Genomic DNA, 6,428 nt, shown 5'->3' on the forward strand with positions numbered 1-6,428 from the left:
TTCCGCTGGTGGAGTGGTTTCTTGGGGCAAGTCTTTGGGGCTGTGATCCGGTTGGATCTTCCCGGAAATCACTCCACCGACATGAAATTGGGCCCTTTTGCTGCCTCCAAATAGTGGGCTTACCCATTTTTACCGGACTAAAGGTAATTAAGTTATGTTCGGATGCTGACTTCCCCAAGGATCGAATTGTCAATACTAGCTGCTTTGTTCTTCCTTCCACTGAGTCAAGCTCTCGACACCCAATTTGGATTTGGTCTCCCTTGTATGCTACCATGGAAGATTGATGCCATAATTTACTTGCGTATGGCTGATTGTTACGTAGGGCATATACCTCGAAATAGGGTCCCTTCTCTCCCCATTCCGGGTGGATACACTGGTGTGCGTGAGACTATGGATCTATCGGGTCAGAGTCTCGGGGAAGAGCTATACTTATCGAGAGTCCAATGATCAGGGTTGAAAGGGCTTGAGGTGAAGTCAAGGTCATGATGTCCGTTCCTCTTGTTTACTCTCTGGAGCTTTCTTGACCCGCGAGTAATGAATCCACGTAGGTCGCTCCTTGATCCGGACCGCGGTGAAGGTAGTCAGCAGCACTTGGAAAGGTCCTTCCCACTTCTCTTGTAGGGGTTTTCCTAAAAGATTCTTAACATACACCCAATCACCGGGGTTAAACGGATGCAATTTACAATCAGGTTATTTAGGTTGGTGCTCTATTACCACGGTAGCATTCTTATCCAATTGTTTCCCCACTGTAATTACATAATCATAAATGTACTGGTTACCGATTTGGCCTATGGCATCCCCGTTTACAACTTGCATAGCATAAGGTCTACCATACAGGATTTCGAATGGGCTTAGCTTCTCTTTTGACCTTGGTTTGACTCTCAGCCTCAGCAGAGCAATAGGCAAGGCTTGATACCATAATGCTTTGCTTATTGCTCTCACCACTTTCGCACAGAAGTGTGTACCCCTATCCGAGGAAATACTCTTCGGTACCCCAAACCGCGGAATGATTTCATTCAACAGTATTTCGGTCACTTCTCTTTCCTTGTTTGTCCTGCAAGGGAATGCTTCAGGCCACCCAGAAAATGTATCAGTTAATACCAACAAATATCGGAGCCCCCCCTTTTCTTGGGAGCTCAGAAAAATCAATTTGCCATACTTCACCTGGGAATTTACCTCGACTTATGGCTCCTTGGTGTATCTTGGTTCCCGTATTCGGGTTATTTCTCAGGCACCGTTCGCACTGGGATGTTACGTGCTTTATAGTAGTAAATAATTTCGGTCCTGCTATCCTGGTTTGCAAATATTGGTAAAGCGGATCCAAACCCCAATGGGCCTTCTCATGTTCTGCTTTTACAAACTGCCACATCACATTTCCTGGTACTACTAACTGTCCTGTTTCAAATTGACCCCAACCATTTTCTAATATTTTGCCCTTATTTCTTTGAATCCATTTATGGTCTGATTCCTGGTAATCTGGCTTGATACTGATATCCAGGTCTCCTGGTATTAGGGCCATTATTCCCACTTCCCTAGACTTTGTGGCAGCCAATTTGGCCTCTGTATCTGCCTTTCTATTTCCTATTTCTGGAATAGTATTGCCTTTCAGATGTCCCTTACAATGCATTATGGCCACTTGAGCTGGGAGTTGGACCGCCTCTAGCAATCGCAGAACCTCCTCTGCATGTTTAACTGTTTTTTCTTGTGTAGTCAACAGTCCTCTTTCTTTCCAGATGGCCCCATGAGCATGTACAACAGAAAAGGCATATTTAGAGTCTGTCCATATATTGATTTGCATGTTCTCTGCCAATTCCAGAGCTCGAGTCAGAGCTATCAGTTCTGCCTTCTGGGCTGAAGTTCCTGTGGGTAAGGGGTTCGACTCAATTACCCTTTCTGTAGTAGTGACCGCATAACCAGCCATTCTTACTCCTTGCTTCACGAAGCTGCTGCCATCCGAGAACCAGTTGTCCGCATCTTCGAACGGCTCTTCTTTGAGGTCCGGGCGACTGGAATAGACAGCTTCAATTGTCTCCAGGTAGTCGTGTTCGATGGGTTCTGCCGGGGCTCTTCCTTCTAGAAATGAAGCTGGGTTCACAATGTTAGTTACCTGAATGGTTACGTCATCTGATTCAGCCAGAACGGCCTGGTATTTTAGGAATCTGGAAGGCGACAACCAATGGTTGCCTTTCTGTTCCAGCACAGCTGACACGGTGTGGGATACTAGTACAGTCACCTTTTGGCCCAGCGTGAGCTTCCTGGCCTCTTCTATGTTAGAGAAGTAGGCCACAGCTCTCTTGTGCGGTCCCAGCTGCTGTGCTAGGACTCCTAAGGCCATCCCTTGTCGTTCGTGGGAGAACAGCCAGAATGGTTTTGATACGTCTGGGAGACCTAAGGCTGGTGCTCTCATTAGTTCCATCTTCAGCTTCTTGAAGGCTTCTTCTGCCTCGGGAGTCCAAACTAGGATGCTCTTAGCCTCCTTCAACAAATCATACAGTGGTTTAGCGAGTATCCCGTACTGGTAGATCCATAACCGACACCAACCTGTCATCCCCAAAAAGGCGCGCAGATCTCTCACCGTCTCTGGTTTGGGCATCTGGCAGATGGCCTCTTTCCTAGCTGCTCCCAGGGATCGCTGTCCTCTGGAGACTTCGTATCCCAGGTACACCACTTGTGTCTGTACCAGCTGTGCTTTCTGTCGAGAGACTCGATATCCACTTAAACCCAGGAAATTCAGCAAGGAAATGGTCCATTCAATGCATTCTTCCTCTGTCACTGTTGCTATTAGGAGGTCGTCTACGTACTGCAGAAGGGTGCCATCTCCCAGCGGCCTTTCCCACTGTTCTAGTTCCTTGGCTAACTGATTCCCAAAAATCGTAGGGGAATTGCACCACCCTTGGGGCAACACTGTCCAGGTGAGTTGGGTCTTTCTTCCACTATCTACAGATTCCCACTCAAAGGCAAAAATCTTTTGACTCTCGAGAGCTAAGGGGAGGCAAAAGAACGCGTCTTTTAAATCTAATACGGTGAACCAGGCCAAATTCTCCTTCAGTCTGGTCAAAAGCGTGTATGGGTTAGCAACTACCGGATGCAATGCCTTAGTTATTTCATTTACTGCTCTCAGATCCTGGACTAACCTATAGGTTCCATTAGGTTTCTTGACTGGCAGGATTGGTGTATTAAAATCTGATTCGCATTCTACCAATAACCCCAGTTCCATAAACCTTCTGATTGTGGGCTCAATCCCTTTCCTATCTTCTATCCTCAGAGGGTATTGTTTCTTTCTCACCGGTTTTGTCCCAGCTTTAAGTTCAACGACAATCGGTGCTGCTTGTTTTGATTTTCCAGGTATATCAGTAGCCCACACCAATGGGTACATCTTGCTCAGGATTTGCTCGAAATTGTGGCTTTCAGGTTTAGGCTCCACACAACTGATCGTTAGGCTTAGAGCTGTAATCAGTTGTTCTTCATTTACTTGAAACTCCAATTGGTCTTTGTTAAACTTTATTACGGCCCCCAAGTTCTCCAATAAGTCTCTCCCTAGTAGGGGTTTTGGTGAATTTGGTAAATACAGGAACTGATGAATTCCCATTTGCTTCCCAATTTTGTATTTAATGGGTTTCAAAAGTAAGCCTTTTCTGGTTGGCCTGTTGCTCCCACAACTTGCACAAATTCATCACTTTTAGGTACAAATTCTTGATTTAAAACCGAAAAGGTTGCTCCCGTATCAATCAAAAAGTCTAATTCCTTTTTACCCTCCCCTAGCTCTATACTGCACTAGCCGTTGATAGTGTTCCGCGTTGCCCGGGTCCCACTCTGGTTTACTGCTGGGAAAATTATCTTCTAGTCTCCCCGATAATAGTTGGGCATGTCGCCTCCCCGTTTCCAATACGAGTTCCCTTTCCGTATCTGTCAACTCTGACAACATCACTTCTATATCCTCCCAATCAATATCTAAGTTCTTTGCCATTAGTTCAAACCTCTTTGCTACTCCCTCTGGATTCCTCCTGAAGTTCCTTGCCTCATCCCTCCAATTGTTCAAATCACTCGTCGAGAATGGCACCTTTACTCTAGTCTTTTCCCCTACTATTGGCATAACTTGTCGGAGAGGAGCTATCGTGCGATTCCCTTTCTCCCCTTGCTTTGCTTCCCCCCGTGCCACAGATCTGGTGTAATACGAGTGACTGGTCCCCTCCCCGGGATTTTCTTCCTGTGCCTCAATGCTTTCCCTATTCTTTCTCTTCTCTTTCTTCTTTCCCCCTTCTTGCTCTTCATTTTCCTCTCCTATCTCTATCACACAATCCATCCGATTCTCATCCTGCGTCTGTCGCCTCTTTTGTATCTGCCAGCTCTTATCCTGTCCCGGGCTGCGGTTCCTCTCATCCTCTACTCCCCCTCCACTTCTCTTATCCTCTATCTGAATTACTATGTTCAGTTTCTGTGAGTTACTCTCTGCCTCCCTTTCGCATGCCTCATTATCATTCTTCTTGCTGTATCTCAATTTAGGGACGTCGCCTCCCGGTGAATTGCTTTTATCCCCAGTCCTTGGTGCACTGGTTTCCATTCTACAGACGCCTCCATTTCTGGAGGTGTTGCTATCTCCATATGGACTGAGCTCGGGTATGCTACGTGTCTCCCTTCGGCTCTCTGCTTCTGACCCACTGCCTTCCTCCCCCTCAACCTCCAGTGTGGGTGGGCTGTCAGCATTCATGTAGCTCCCTGACCCCTGTGGACTATCTAGTCCCTGAGGGCTGTTTTTTTTTCTCCCGTCAATCTCTGATTTTAATGGGCTGCCCTCCTTCCAACCCCGGACTCCCTCCCAGGTCCTTCCAATGCTTTAGGATGCACCCTAAGGGGGTTTTCATATTTACGTCCTTACTCTGTTGACCTCCCATGACTATCCCCTGTATCTGCGTTTTCTGTTAACCGAAACAGTCCCTCTCTCGCAACCACGATATGCTGATATATTTTAACACTTCATGCACACAATCTCAATCGCTTAGTCCGTTTCCGACCTGGCTTCTCGCGAAGAACAGGAAATGCGGAGCAGGACTCCCTCTCGCTTCGCAGCTACGCTGCGTCTCACTCACCCTCACATACAACACACACTTATAAAATAAAATTGTTTTACCAGGTTTTGTCACAAAAAAAAGTCGCCCTCAAACTGTGAAGTACCGGCTTCCCAAATTCAAGGCACGTAGACAGCACAATGCGCGTTTCAATCTATTACATAAAGAGTGACAAGATGTCTCCTATAAAACTTTGCAACAAACACATAAAACGAACACACAAAACACATACAAACACCAATGGTACCAAAACCTATGATGTCCGAGATATCGAACACAAATGGTACCAATTAGGGACAAACACCAATAGTACCAAAACCTATGATGTCCGAGATATCGAACACAAATGGTACCAATTAGGGACAAACACCAATAGTACCAAAACCTATGATGTCCGAGATATCGAACACAAATGGTACCAATTAGGGACAAACACCAATAGTACCAAAACCTATGATGTCCGAGATATCGAACACAAATGGTACCAATTAGGGATTTTTACCAGGGCGTCCCCTGGTTTACCCTTCGGTGGTCACGTCTGACCCCCGTGTCCCAATAAAGCGCTTTAAACCAAAACCAATAAACAATTAAAAATACCTCTTAATTGGAGCAGGAGATGCAGGGAATCCTTCCTCTGCCGAAGAGCGCTGGTCCGGGAGGGGAGTCTCTTCTGACAAAAATCCGTCAGGGGCCCCAGAGGGTCCCGGCCCCGGACCGGCTCTTCGGAGGGAACCCCTCAAAGTCTGAGTCTCCTGTTTCGTCCCATCTGGGTCGCCAGAACTGATGCCGAATTTTGCCCCAAAAGGCGATAAATAACTGTCTAAGAGACGCAGTTTAAGTCAGATAGACAGGAGGTATTTTATTAGCAACGTGCACGTTGGGGAAATCTCTAAAGGGAGTTTTCCAAAGTCTTACAACAAAAGCATGCCTTTTATACAGTTTAGGTTTGGAATTACATCATATCAATGCATATTCATATGGGGCGTGCCGTAGGCGGGGCGTGGGCGGAAACTTCTATTTTGAGGATCTTTTCGGGGGTCGTTCCGGTCGGCCTTCATCGTGGGCGAGGGTCTCCGAGGAGTCTTCCTCCTTAAACTTTTGAACTTCTTTCCAAATTTGGTCCTTTCCCGGTGTAGTTGGCCGAGTTCCCAACCTCCTAGGGCCAACTTATCATATTGACATTAGGCATGCTTTAGCTTCGGCTTAAATTACGCTTAGTCCGGTGATTTTTTTATCCTTCTCTTTCCCTCCTGTCGTTGTGTTTATTACTTCCAGATGTTCCCTTCATATTCTATGTTTTAACCCATTATTTCTCGAAGGCTATCTATTTTATGGCTTCACTTAAGACACCCATTGTCTGGC

General features: G+C 46.3%; 1 long non-coding RNA gene across 1 annotated transcript; it reads right to left on the reverse strand.

Annotated features, from left to right (window-relative positions):
• Positions 1 to 555: 555 nt before the first annotated feature.
• On the reverse strand, positions 556 to 5,709 carry LOC131591850 (uncharacterized). Its single transcript, XR_009280469.1, has 3 exons — positions 5,664 to 5,709; positions 5,129 to 5,220; positions 556 to 639 (listed from the first exon to the last, which is right to left on the reverse strand). It is a non-coding gene; the product is annotated as an uncharacterized LOC131591850 (long non-coding RNA).
• Positions 5,710 to 6,428: the final 719 nt, after the last annotated feature.

Source organism: Poecile atricapillus, chromosome W (assembly GCF_030490865.1).
Source record: "Poecile atricapillus isolate bPoeAtr1 chromosome W, bPoeAtr1.hap1, whole genome shotgun sequence".
Taxonomy (NCBI): Eukaryota; Metazoa; Chordata; class Aves; order Passeriformes; family Paridae; genus Poecile; species Poecile atricapillus.